The sequence below is a fragment of the Aythya ferina genome, assembly GCF_964211825.1.
Source record: "Aythya ferina genome assembly, chromosome: 2".
Taxonomy (NCBI): Eukaryota; Metazoa; Chordata; class Aves; order Anseriformes; family Anatidae; genus Aythya; species Aythya ferina.
Genome location: NC_140297.1, coordinates 4,370,423 through 4,381,814, shown reverse-complemented (window position 1 = coordinate 4,381,814; position 11,392 = coordinate 4,370,423).

Genomic DNA, 11,392 nt, shown 5'->3' with positions numbered 1-11,392 from the left:
CAGGGTTTTTTTGGACAAAGGTATTTTTCCATCATGAGGGCCCAGAGGATATCATGAGTCCAAGTGCAGAATAAGTGTTTGATATATTATAGTATTGTTCCAGCTATATTAGTTTGAGTTCTGGAGCTAGTGTGCTCTTCATTTACTCTGGGGTTTTGTATGTCATGATACATGGGATACAAGAAATAAAAAATCATTAATAGCTATGAACCCAGTACAGTACAGGTAGGTTCTACACCTCAGCTTAAAAGTCACCTCTGTACACTGTATTGACAACAACAACATCTGGCTGGACCAAACCAATAGGCAGAAACAGGCACATCTCCAACCCTCACTTAGTTAAAATGGATGGGTCAGCAGCAGCTTTCTGCTGTCAAAGCCATTTAGAAAAGAAAAAGAAAAAACAACCAAGCCTATCTGAGCAATATTCACTGACCAAAATCATTCTCTGACTCCTTGAGTGGAAAGGAAAGGTATCAAATATCTCACCAGCTGGACTAGGTGGGAAGGTGACAAGTTGGACCTGACATACATTTAGGGCAAGATTTAGTTGCCTAGACAAGGCACCTAGTGATGTTTCAGGCAACACTCATTTCCTACCTGGCCTCCAGCAGCTGCTCAAGAAAATCTTGACTCTCCTGCAGACTATGTACTTCCTGTCAGTTGCTAGCAGATATGTCACATGTAACAAGGGGCATTGGGAGGTTTTTTTTGGGACCACAGAAGCAAGAGTGGTATTCAGCTCCAGTTTAAGACTGTTAGATTGGTGTCTAACATAAGAGTCTATATTTGGTCCAGGTGTTTAAACTCCTGGTATAGTCAGTGAAGATTTACCCAACACCAGCAATGAAGCCTACTGTGTGATCTAGCTGATCTGCCAGCAGACTCATCTTTATCCACACACCTTTACTAAGCCTCTGATCTTTGTCGATTATACTGGGAATTTATTCATACAGATGACATGTCGACACCTGAATTTAGATACAGCTGAATTCCAACCTTAGGGAATCACAAGTGAATAATTTATTGTCATCTGAATGCCAGCAGAGATTTCCATTGTCTAACTATTTAAAAACAAAATGTGAGAAATTAGCGGTAAATAGTAGTCCTACTGGGGTACCTAAATGAAGGTACTCTTACAGAATCTTCATAAATTTTTTAATGAAAATCTGTTGCAGAATCAGCTTGTGAAATCTCTGGACTATGTTCTGCAGAAAATAAAACTAGATGATCTAAAAAACCTTCTGGTCTTTAAATCAGTGAGTGGGAAGTTAGTGATGACATCAGTGACTTCAGTGGTAACAGAATTAGGACAATAATGAGAACTCCAGTAAATCACCATCTAGGAATAAATAAACCCTTCACTTTTGACCACACCAATGAATCACCAAATTGTACTGGAGGTATTCTGCTGTTGAACAGGCTCCTATTTTTAGCTGTGATAAATAACAAATTGTGAACATTTTTTGTCATTAAAAATTCTGTGCCTTTTCTTTCATCTGTGACAGTTACAACAGTGACTGATGCATCAGCTCTCCAGAGTTGGCATTGTTAGTCTCCAGGAGTTGAAAAAATAATCATATTTTTCAAGTGGTGCCTGGAACAAGCCCCTGTAGTCTGTGAAATGGTATCAGGACATCCTGTGACTTCTGAAATCTAGATGGAAAGAGTCATACCTCCCAGACTTGCTGTAATTCCCCAGCTTACCTGGCTAGGATCACTTCTACTCTCTTTCAGTGCCCAAAACTAGGCTTTCTCTATCAGTCTTTATATGAGACACACGTTTTAGTATACCTTTTATTGCATACAGTTTTACAAACCTAAACTGATTCCCATTAGCCTGCAGGAGATACTGTATTCACATGGGTAAATGATTTTCTGTAGATAAAGCTAGAACTGTGCCAATAGTTCTGTTTGGCAATAACAACCTTTGCTTGTGCTCACCTGTTTGATGGCTCCAGATCACTGATAAGGCATCAGCATTTCTGAGGCTCCACTGTAGGGCTAAAACAATATTAATAATTGAACTAGGCCAGAGACCATTTGCTGGCTCTTACTCTAACTGGCATGGCACAGTTTCTGTCTATTCTGTTAAAGCCTCTTAGCTGCCAAAACTGGATCAAGTACCTGTGCTGCTTACTAGGAATGCTCTGCAGCTCTTGCTAACTTCTGGATCATTCCTAGGAATTCTTTGGTAGTATGTTTGTTGATTTGGGCCAAAAATATGACAGGAACAGAGGTTATACTTAATTGTTGTCGATGATTTCAAGGTCTAGGAATCTGTAGTCTCCTCAGAGACATTTAAAGAGCTATAGGCAAAATAAATCTCAAACTTTTGGAAGAGGCTTGCAATACTACCAGGAATTCTGGGGATATGGGATATTTGGATAAACAGATATTTGAGGACAGCCATATCCTCTTATTCTTATTAGCCATACCTTATTCAATGGAGGCAGTAGTTAGGAGGAAGCTATTGTCTGAAAACTGGATGTCAGTGAGGAGAGTTGAATAAACTTTCTTACAGCTTTATTTTTTCTCCGTATGAAAATAAGGGTCTGATCCTCTGGGATAAAAGCAAGCCCATTGTTAAGTTTATAAATGTTTATTTATAGAGTTTATACAAATTTTAATAATGTTTTATTTATGGCCCTCTGATTCTAAACCTTTTCTTGAAGTTTTATATTCTTAACTGGCATAATCTCATTTTGCTCATATCTAAAACTGTTGTCAAAAGAATGGCTTCAGGATGTCTGGACAGATACAAACGATTCACTCTCAAGGCAATAGTATTATGAGTGGTACAACTGCAGTGTAGCAGTATATGACATCCCAATACATTACCGGGGTAACAAAAGACTGTCAGGTGCTCCTTCATACTGAGTTTTATAGGTTGAGGGGAAAAAAGAGGCCTAATAACATTCATCAGCATATTCTTGCTATGTAACTGTATAATGGAGAGAGTATCTAAACCCTAGAGCGTTATGGAAATTGTAATATATGGACTGAGGAAACATAATGTAATATGTCCAGATCCTCAACAAAAGCCAAGGGATTTAACAACTGGTGAACAGCAAGGTACCAGAGGGGATGAAAGAAGAAACAATGATAAAGTCTTCTAGGTAATGCTTTGGTTAGACACACTGTATCTGAATTACAGGAATTTCATTAAGAAGAATAAACATTTCCTGGTTTTGGTAGCCTCTTCTCTTATTTCATAATGGTCTACTTGCAATGTGTTTAGCAGATGTTCACTTTTAGCAGATGTTTACAAACAGTCTGTAAATATTTTCCATGTTCTGTGGCCCTTGACTATGAATATGTCTTAAACCTCAGTGATTTATTTTGACAGTTGGCCATCTTGCCAAACTCTAACAGGTTTCTTTATTTTTTCTCTCTTTCCCTCTCTCTCCCTCTCTCTTCTTTTTTTTTTTTTTTTTTTTTTTTTTTTCTCCCAGCTACGATAAAGGTCTCAGCTTCCCATTATGTACTTCTGATTATTTCTGTTTGATGGGATCACTTTGCCTAATTGATAAAGTCAACCATAATCCTTCTGTGCTATTCCATATTGCATGTTCATGTTTATGCATCTGTTATATAGAAGTTTTCCTGCTTGTGAACCTTCACTTTCCTGTAATTTGTAGCTCTCTCCTGAGTCATTGATTATATTTTTTATCATCATTTTCACTTTTTCACTAAAGTTGCTACCAAAATTTAATGCAGTTAATAGAAAAGTGTTTTCTTCTGAAATTTATCATCAGATTTGTAAAAGCCATTACTGTGAAATATATGCAGATGCCTTCACTTGTGCCAAACAGTTAATGATCCTTTGTAAACAAACAAACAAACAGTAGGAAGATTCAACACAAACAATCTTGTAATTTGCTCCAAATTAGGTGGAGCTGTTGAAGGTGGTGAGGCCTTGCAGAGAGATCTGGACAGGTTGGAGAGTTCGGCAATCACCAACAGCATGAAGTTTAACAAGTGCCAGGTTCTGCACCTGCAAAGGGGCAGCCCTGATATATGTACTGATGGGGGATGAGAGGCTGGAGAGCAGCCCCACAGAAAGTGATCTGGGGTTTTGGTTGACAGTAAGCTGGACATGAGCCAACAGTGTGCCTTGGTGGCCAGGAGGGGCAACCGTACCCTGGGGCGCATCGGGCACAGCGCCACTAGCTGGTCAAGGGAAGTTCTAGAAATACAGTGTGAATAGATAAACAATAGGCAGGAAACATTTATTTATTTTTGCTTACTACTTTTATTCTTATTTGTTGACTTTTAGCTGTAACTTTCCAGGGCAGTGAGACTGCATGCTGCTCTTGACCACGTTCACATGTGCTCTTGCTCCTTCTTCAGCAGTTTGCTCTTCAGCAGGGCAGGGCTCTGGTGGCAGTATGTTTTCAATTACTACAGGAAGACTTCACTGAAGTCCAAGGGTCAGACAAGTTGATGTGTTCAGGAATGTTCTCTATATGTCATATGGCAGATCCACTAAAATCTTGTCACGTGTACAACATTCATCAAATGATGCATGGTGAATGGACGATGTTACACAAAGACAGAATAATTTTTCTGTTGGTGAACATAGGCTCAAATATCAGGGCAATAATACAGCTACATCTGCTAGGCTAGAACTAGCTAGTGTCTGGCCAAATGTGTGCTTGGTAGCTGATATATTCTTTCACTACTGTTATTTCTGAGTTGATAGTCACATCTTGTCCTCATTTCTAGCATTGAAATTTGACATTCTCCCATTATTTCTGAAGTTTATTTTTGGAGTTGGCCTAGACCATAGGCCAGCTATAATGGTCTAGACTACAAATATACATTCCCTCCTGCAAGATCTCCAAGCTGTTGTGCAATGAAATCATTCTGAAGAAGAACACAAACTAAAAGTTAATTTAAAGAAAGCCATGAAGAAAAACGGAAGGGAAGGGAAGGGAAGGGAAGGGAAGGGAAGGGAAGGGAAGGGAAGGGAAGGGAAGGGAAGGGAAGGGAAGGGAAGGGAAGGGAAGGGAAGGGAAGGGAAGGGAAGGGAAGGGAAGGGAAAAAGGATACTACATATATAGAGACCTTGGAGTTCTCCACAGTCAAAGGAATCTACTTAAAGCATGCCAATATGTCTAATCACATGCAGAATTTGGTCTTGTTTTCTGTCTGCTTACCATCTCCACTATAGAAATTCTATCACAGAATTGAAGTAATCAGATTTCTATCTGTCTGGAATAACACCAGTGTATCATTTTTCAGATATTTTTTGTGTGTGTGTGTGTGTGCATGACTGTAAAAGGAACTGAACAGTTTTAGACACAATGATGCTGTGATTTACAATAATATGACACAAGGAAAGGTTCTGATAAGCATTTTTATACTTTTTGTTTATGTCAAGAAATAAGAAAACAACATTAAAACCATCACAGAAAGTATTTGTAGAACGGCTTGGATTGTAAGAGACTGTAAAGATCATCTAGTTCCAACCCCCCTGCTGTATTGATCCCTTTCCAAGTTATTTCTCTTTTGAGAGTTGGAGAAAAGGACAATAAGAATAAATACGAATATTTCAACATGAAGTAATATTTTCCAAAAGTAGGGAGACTCTGTGAGCAGTATTTCTTTTTTAAAGGTAGAAAGAAATATTTTTTTACCTGTATTACCATGTGTTTTAGTAGCACAAGGACTATTGTAACAGTAAGTAGTATGTCTCCAGACAGACCTTTAAAAGATTTGAAAAATTCTTACACTTTGTTCTCATATGTATGTGTTTTTGAGAGACACTTTAAATGCTCCAATCATTTATTCACGACAAGAGAAGCAGACTGTGTAGGTGTTAGTCGATCCTGCAATACCTTAACTCTTCCCATCACGGTTTTAGGTTTTTATGTTTTGCATAGACCGGAATCAGGCCAGTGCCAAGGTGAAACTGCCAGTAAGTGAAGTTTCAGTATTATTGCTGGAAAAATAAATTACATGTAGGAGAAATTGCTTGGTTTGTACTTAAAAGAATGCTGTATTTTTGATAGAGAATTCAGGGGAGGGAGAAGTTTTTCACCTTCTAGAACATTCTGACTGAGCTACAGGGAAATGCATCTTTGTTTTTGTGTGTGTGTGGAGGGGAGGAGGTTATTTGCTTTTCTTTATAGAAAACTACTGTGCCCTTCAAAACAATAGCAACAACAACAATAAAATCCAAATTTGCAAGGTCCCTCCACAGCTAATAGAGAGAAATAGGTCATTTTAGAAGATGGCTAACTTCCTTTTTCTGACAAATGCTTTTTCAATGGATGCACTAATCTCTAGAGACTATTCCTGTGAAAATGGATAGAATCATAGAATCACAGAATTAGAGAATCATGGAAGGATAGAATTGCTTGGGTTGGAAGGGACTTTAAAGACCATCTACTTCCAACCCCTTCCACCACAGGCAGTGACATCTTCCACTAGACCAGGTTGCTCAAAGCCCCATCCAGCCTAGCCTTGAACACCACCAGGCAAGTGGTGGGGCACCCACAACTTATCTGGGCAACCTGTACCAGAGCCTCACCACTGACTGCATAAAGGATTTCCTCCTAAAATCTTATCTAAATTACCTCCCTTTGGTTTAAAACTCTTCCCCCACTCTTATCACTATCTGCCTATGTAAAAAGCCACTCTTCATATTTTTTTATGAGCCCCCTTTAAGTATCAAAAGGCCTTAGTGAAGTCTCCCCAGAGCCTTCTTTTCTTCAGGCTGAACATTCTCAGCTCTCTCTGCCTTTCTCCATAGGAGAGGTGCTCCAGCCCTCTCCTCATCTTTGTGTCCCTCTTCTGGACACCCTCTAAAGGGTTCACATCCTTCTTGTGCTGGGAGTCCCAGACTTGAACGTAGTGCGCTGAGTGGGGCCCCAAAAGGGCAGAGGTGCCTTAGCCTCACCTACTGGCCACCCCTCTGTTGACGCAGCCCAGGATGCATTTGGCCTTCTGGGCTGCAAGCACACACTGCTGGCTCATGTCAAGCATTTCATTCACCAGAATCCCCAAGTCCTTCTGTTCTCAATGTGTTCTTCTCTCACTCTGTACTCCTGTCTGGGATTGCCCCAACCCAGGTGCAGCACCTCGTGCTTGGACTTGTTGAACCTCAATATGTTCATGTGGGCCCACTTCTCAAGCTTGTCCGGGTCCTTTTGTATTGCATCCCTTCCTTCTGTCATATTGACTGCACTACTCAGCTTGGTGTCACCTGCAAACCTGCTGAGGGTGCACACAAACCGACCAGAAGCAAACTGCTCCAGCTCGGGTCCCCCACGGGTGGGCAGCAGCACCCCCCAGCCCCCCTGCTCCTGCGTGGGCTCCTCTCCACAGGCTGCAGCTCTGGCCCGGGGCCTGCTCCTGTGAGGGCTCTCCATGGGCCGCAGCCTCCTCCAGGCCACATCCACCTGCTCCACCGGGGGCTCCTCCACAGGCTGCAGCGTGGAGATCTGCTCCATGTGGGATCCATGGGCTGCAGAGGGACAGCCTGCTCCACCAGGGGCCTCTCCCTTCACAGGCTGCAGGGGAATTTGTGCTGTGTGCCTGGAGCACCTCCTGCCCTCCTGCTACTCTCACCTTGGGGGCTGAAGGGCTGCTTCTGACTCCTCATTCTCCCAGCAGCTGCTGCACTTTGTTGCTGTTTTTCACTAATTCTTTAAACAGCTGGAAGTCTGCTTTCCTAAAGCTCAAGGTCCTGACTTTGTTCTTCACCACGTCCATATTGCTCGAGATCACAAATTCAGCTGCAGTGTGGTCACTGCAGCCCAGATTACCTCTATCTTAACCTCTTTAATGAGTTCCTCCACACTGGTGAGCACCAGGTCCACTAACGCTTCTCCTCTGGTTGGTTTGTCTACTATCTGGATCAGGAAATTATTCCACACGGTCCCCCATGGGCAGCACACTCCCAGAGTCTTCTGGGCCGCTTACAGACTGCTGTGCTGCTTTCCCAGCCTACATCTGGGTGGCTGAAATCCCCTATGAGAGCCTGTGAGCATGATGCTTCTTGTAGTTGGAGCAGGAAGACCTCATCAACAGGCTTCCATTGATGAGCCAGCCTGTAGTGCCCCAACCACAATGTGTCCTTTATTTGTCTGGTATTTATTTTTTACTCACAAGTTCTCAGTCTGTTCATGACTGTTTCTCAGAGATAACTCTTCACAGTCTATCAATTTCTTAACAGAGAGGATGACATCCCTGCTTATCTCTTTTGAAAAGCTTGTAGCCCTCGATTATGGTGTTCCAGTTGTGTGATTTGTCCCATCATGTTTCTGTGATAGAAATTAGGTTATAGTTTTCTAATTGCACTGTGAAATCTAGCTCCTCTCATTTATTCCTCATACTGATAGAGCAAAGATAGCATGTTATACATCTTGTATGAAGAAACCTAAAAATCACAAGTCTTGTTCCAAGCCTGGGGCTGTCAGATTATTGAATTATCTTCCCTGCTTTTCTCATTTGTCTTCCTAGGGGTGACAACGGTGCTGAATAGATATTCTTTTCATTTATCTTTTTTTCTGAGGTCAATAGTATACCAGTCATTATACTTGGTTCAAGCTGAGGATGAACACTTAGCTTCGAAAATCAGCTGTGATATCTAGCTGAGGTGAAGAACTCTTACTATATCAATATCAAATATTAATAAAAATAAACTCATTTTCCAGGGGGAAGTAAAAGATCACAACACAGATGGAATGCAGTGATCTACATAAGGGATATAAACTGAGGACCTGGCCATTAGAGCTGAGCTTTTCGTAAGACTTTATTTCTTTTATGGCTTTATTTTATCTAGCAATGATTTACATTTTTAGTCTCCATGGTGTCTTAAAATAGAGTAATTAACCTGATTTCCTGGTTAAATTCAGTGAAGGTAATTACATTTTGCATATCCAAATTTCCCCCATTAATTAGACAGAAGTTTTGCATTTTTTGCCTGTGCTGCTGATGGAGTGTAAATAGTATTTTGTAAAAGTCTTGTGGTGGTTTACCATTGAAATATTGTTTTTAATGCAGCTTCTGAACAGAGTTCAGCTAATCTATATAAACTGATGTTCTCACATTAACCTTATGAAGCAATAAATATATACTGAATAATTTATACACAGATTTAGATTGCACAGCTCTATTTGAGCCAAGTGTGATGAACACGGGAGTAAAGATAGCGAGGTCATTTGATGATGCTCATAGGAATTCTCAAAAACCAATAACATCTCTCTTAGGATCTGACATAGTTTCTCAGATAAAATACTGAAATAACGAGGGGGGAAAAAAAAAGAAGAAAAAAAAGAAAACATTTATGCAATAATATATCAGTCTTCTAGAAAGCCTTTTAGAAATTTGTGAGCAGGCAGTAAATCGTATATTGACCCATAAATTCTCAAGGATTTTCTTAGTCGAAGTAAAAGATCTAGATATTTGGAGGCAAATTTCAGAGAGCATTCTCTAAGGTGATTCCTTTGTGTAAACCTAATTTGAAAGTTACTTGCCACTGACAAACTAAGAATATGGATATTAACATGGAATTACTATAACTTCCAAAAAGTGGTGGAAGATTTTATTTCCAAGTTTTCATGGTAGTGCAAGAGCACCATGGTTTTCAATATATTGGCCTGGTTTCTGATAAAACAAAAGGAAATAAAAATTACTCAATGTTCTTCATCATCCTACAAATTTAATAGATTTTTACTTTCCTTGCAGTTTCCATTGGCCTTCTCAGAGGTGGTGAATATGAAATATGGAAAAAATAAAATGTTTAATTCTAAAATGATATTTTTAACTACAGAAAAAATACTGTATAGTGAACTACTAAAAATAAATAAATCACAGAATGGTCAATGTTGGACCATTCTGAAGATCATTTAGTCCAACCCCTCTGCCAAACAGAATCACCTAGAACACATTCTGTAGGGTGGCATCCAGGCAGGTTTTGAATATGAGAAAAGAGAAGGAGTCTCCTTCTTTTGAAAGAGAAGGAGACCCCACAACTTCTCTGGGCAACCTGTGGCAGTGCTCTGTCACCCTTGCAGTAAAGAAATGCCCTCTCATATTCAGACGGAACTTCCTGTGCTTCAGTTTGTGACTGTTGCCTCTCATCCTCTTGCTGGGCACAATTAAGAAGAGACTGGCTCCATCCACCCCTCAGATATTTATTCACATTGATGAGGTTTCTCCTCTGTCTTCTCTTTTCTAGGCTAAACAGGCCCAGAAAAAAAAGTAGAAAACAAAGTTGTCTGTGGATCTCAGGAATGACCAGTCAGTCCTAGAATTTTCATTCTGTTTGATGATGGTGTTTAGAGAGCTTCCTAAAGTATTTTTTGTTTTGTTTTGTTTTGTATTTACCTTGCTTTCCTTGTTCATAACAACAATGACAACAACAACAACAACAATAAATAATAACAATAAAGGAATGTTAAAACTGTTAATTATGCTCTGGCTTTTTTGTTGTTGTTGTTTTTGTTGTTGTTCCCTGGGCTGAAAAATAAAAAAAGGGTCTTAAGAGTCCATCTGTTACAACTGAAACAAAGAAAGATGATTTCATCAAGCCTCTGGTCATTATAAATTCTTTCAAGTTAGATAACATCATCTACACAAAAGGGCACATCCTTTGTGTCACTTCAGTGAAATTTCGCCAGGAGTTAAAGAAGCCCACTCCATAAGAGTGACATCTCAAGTTGCACCATATGCCTACATTTGTGCAACTAAGTAAAATCTTAAAAAGAAAACCTTTATAAGCATTTAAATCCTTAGGTGTCCACATAGAATATGATTTAGATGCTTAAGCATAATACAATTTTATGTATTAACATAACGCTTAAGCAAAATACAATTTTAAATGCTCAATATATCCATAGCTAATACTAATTTCAATGTAAAATATTAGAGCAAATAATGGAGTACCATTTGTTATTTGGTACTGTCTGTGCCATGTAATCCTTTACTCAATTATAAAATAATGTTTTTTGTTAGCTTGTTTGTTTGTTTTTTGTTTCTTTCCCTGTACTGAATTAACAAGTTCTGATATCTTTTATCTTGGTTTTTGATTTGGTAAAGCCAGTAAACAACTGTCATCTTCAAATAAGCTATTTTAAATGCTTTTGCCAGAAATATTAGAAACCAGCTCTATTCAGGAATAAGCATGCACTGCATATGGTTGAAAAAAAAAATGTGTATTCTTTTCAGAACTGCTTGATAAAAATAGCCCTTTTTCTTAAATTGTTCAGGCAGACAATGCTATAAAATTGCAGATTAAAAATGAAAAAACTAAAAACTTAAGCCTTCTTACAGAGCCTGAAAAGATATGTGCGTGCACGCACACACACACAGATAGATAGATAGGAAGATAGATAGGTAGATAGATAGATAGATCATATTGGTAGGTTTTCGGAAAATC